We start from the raw sequence: 3406 nt of genomic DNA on the forward strand, positions 1-3406 counted from the left end.
TAAGCCACCAGGTCTGGGTCTTGAACCACGGCTGGCTATGTGGGAGTACAATACCTTAACTACCACATCACCTGCTGACCCCAAGGTTCATAATTTTTTTAAAAGAATTATTTACTTATTTAATTCCATTTGTTATTTATTTATTTAAATTTGATCAGAGAGAGAAAGGGAAGGAGAGAAAGCAAGGTGCCAGGTTCAGGGCTCATAATTTTTGTTGTTGTTGTTTAACTAAAACAGTTGACGATTTTATTATTTTCACATTTCACAGTACAAATGAAAACTGTACTTTTTCATCTCACTTCTCTCCTCCAAAACTACTCTTATTTTTAATTTCTTTTAATAGGAAGGGGGAAGTCTTCCCTGACATGCTGTTAGAAACACCCAGAGTCAGAGCACCATGATCTCCTGGTGAAGTAGAACAAGTTAATATAAAACTGACATAAAGAAGCCTCCCTTCATCCTTCTCTGTCTGGCCGAGTCATCCCTGGCTGAGTGGGCACCATCATGGGCCGGGCAGGAGGTCTCATCACTGGGGGCCCAGGCATCATGGGCATCATTCCAGGAGCAGGTCCTACTGGCATCATCCCAGGAGGAGGAGGGCCCATTGTTGGCATCATGGGAGGGCCCTCCATATGGGGTGCTGGCATCATGCCAGGGCGAGGAGGACCCAGGAGACTGGGGGAAGGAGGGATCATTGCCCCGGCAGGAGGAGGAGCAGAGAATGGAGTAGGAGGTCTCTTCCCTTGTTGAAAGGCAGCGGTTGTCTTGTCAATCAGGCTCTGAGCCTGCTCTTCAATCCATTTCTGATAGTAGTCTTTCACATTCTCTTTGTGTTTCCTACCACTGCAGTGTGGTTTCCTCGCAGATGGAGAATTGTGGGTGAGGTATGGATCACAGTAGTCACAATAAAACTTAGGCATGTTGCTCCTCAGGCCGTTGGCCTTTCTGCTCCGAAGGTTCATAATTTTTAAAATCTAGTTGTCAGTTGATGATTGTCTGGGCCCACTGATTATTCTCATCTCATTGGCTCTATCAGATGGGGCTGGACCCACTGATTTATCTCATTGGCTCTATCAAATGTGGCTTAATCAGCTAGACATCTCTTACTAATCTCCTGCCTATATTACCTTGGGCTGGGAATTTTCTGCCCTGATCAGATTTTCTTTTTTTAGAGAGGTTTTTGCTTTAGTGCACGTATGTGCGCCAGAAAGAGAGAGACAGAGAGACAGAAAGTGAGAAATTACCCCCCGGGGGTATGGCCACACCGTAATCCCTTCTCCTCTTGGGATCTTGGGCACGCACGCACATTCGCCTGGTGTGAATTCAAGCCACTGGGTCTGGGAGTCAAACCGCGGTCGACTACATGGGAGCCCAGCGACATAGCTGTTACGCTAACTGCTGGTCCCCCTGATCAGATTTTCTATCTAGCCACATAGGCAGATGCTTCAGCCGCCTGTATCTACTTCCATTTCTAGCTTTCTTCTGCCTCGTAATGAATTAGTAACCATGTTTCCCAGAGTTCTGTGAGCTGCTCTTGCAAACTAACTGACCCTGAAGGGGGGAAGGATTTGTTGGAACCCCAGTTTGTAGCTGGTCAGTCAGAAGTTTCAGAGGCCTGGACTTGTGACTGGTATCGAAAGTACAGAGAAGTCTTGGAGATTAAGCTCTCCACCTGGCATCTGCTGGAGAACTGGTTGCTAGTGGGGAGAAATCCTCATCCTCGTTGGTGTCCCAGGAGTGATCTGTGTCGTGAGAGAGGAGTCATGGTAAAGGGCTGTGTTTTTCTGGACTTCCAATGTGGCAGACTCTAGGGTAGCTGAGGGACCCTGATAGGACAAAAATGGAAGGAGATTAAAAAAAGAAAAAACGAGTCTAGGTAGTTGTCGGTTCCCCTGTTAAGGTGACCTGCATAACAACTCTGAGACCTGTTGAGCCAGTTCTCAGAGCTGGGGGCGACTTTTTCTACTACCCCAGATTATGTTCTAGGGGACATCCTGGTCTCTGGCAGAAGCACTAGTATTCTTTTACTTGAAAAAATTATTTTATTTAACTTTATTTCTTTGTTTTTAATTTGCCCAGAGAGGGACAGAGTGAGAGAGAGAGAGAGAGAGGAAAAGTGAGAAAGCAAGCTGCCAGGTCCAGGACTCAAACTGTGGTCAGCCATGTGGGGGTACAACGCCCTTAACCACTATGCCACCTGCTGGCCTCTAAAAATTCATTATTATTAAAACTTGAGGGCTGGCTTGTTGGTCCAGCAGTAATGTGCAGCTTAAGAGAAGCTGGAATCCACATGGTGACCATGGTTCAAATCTTGTCACATCCACTTGAAACATGCCAGGCATGCATGTGAATGCCCGAGATCTGGCAGGCTGGAGGACTGGAAGGAGAGGACCATGCATAGCCAGTCCCTGTAGAGGGTACTCTCCCCCCTCTCTCTGTCTTACCTGAGTCCACATGTGCCCTATCATGTACAAAGTGGATAAAACCTCAAACGAACACAGACGTCTGGGGGTCCCAGCATGCCCATCCTTGGCAAGCATGATAAAAGAAAATACCTGTAGGGCCAGCAGGTGGCATGGTAGTTGGGGCACTGGACTCCCACATGACCAATTGTGGTTTGAATCCTGGACTTAGCAACTTGCTTTCTTGCTTTCCCTTTTCCTGTCTCTCTGTCTCTCTCTGGTGAGCTCATGTGTCCTATAGCAAAAGAATTAAAAAATATAATAATAATAATAAACAAAATAAAATAGATAATTATTTAAAGAGAAAGAAAATACTTGTTATGTGTCCTGTCACCTCTCAGGGGGATCCTGAGCAGGGGCCGGAGGAGACTCAGACGGAGTGACCACAGGTAAGAGATCTCCCCGGGAGCTGACTCGGGCACAGAGATACAGATCCCTGTGGAAAAGAGAGATCAGTGTGGGCTGCAGGTTCCCGCCGTGTCCACCACTTCTGCTCGTGTTTCTTGTACCTGCCGTGCCGGCGGGCTGTGAGCACCTGGACAGCACAGGTGACAATGCATGTAGCAAGGCCATTTAAGAACAGGTTGAGTAATTGGGGGCCAGCGATTAACCTCATCTAGTGCTCTCTGGGCAAGGATCACCATAGAGAACTTTTCCTCCTTTGGCTTCTTGTTCTAAGATAAGGATACAGAGACTGTTTAGAGGAAAATAATATGGGGGAAATATTATTTACCTCCCCCCTATTCCTGTAGTCCTTTTTCATATTCTTTAAATCATATGCAAGCAGGACCTAAAACCTCTAGGCTCTTCAACACATTCCCCGACTCCTCCCACTTGGATTTTTTTTTCTTCCTGCTCTCCTAGACTATGTTCTTTGTTGCAATATTCCCAGGGTACATACTCAACTGAAGGAGATAGGGTGGTAAACCACACAGTAGTTGGGA

General features: G+C 46.6%; 1 pseudogene; it reads right to left on the reverse strand.

The window, feature by feature from the left end:
• Positions 1–455: 455 nt before the first annotated feature.
• LOC102485403 (U1 small nuclear ribonucleoprotein C pseudogene) lies at positions 456–920 on the reverse strand (annotated as a pseudogene).
• Between the last annotated feature and the right edge of the window lie 2486 nt (positions 921–3406).

The sequence above is a fragment of the Tupaia chinensis genome, unplaced genomic scaffold (assembly GCF_000334495.1).
Source record: "Tupaia chinensis unplaced genomic scaffold, TupChi_1.0 Scaffold138584_1, whole genome shotgun sequence".
Lineage (NCBI taxonomy): Eukaryota > Metazoa > Chordata > Mammalia > Scandentia > Tupaiidae > Tupaia > Tupaia belangeri.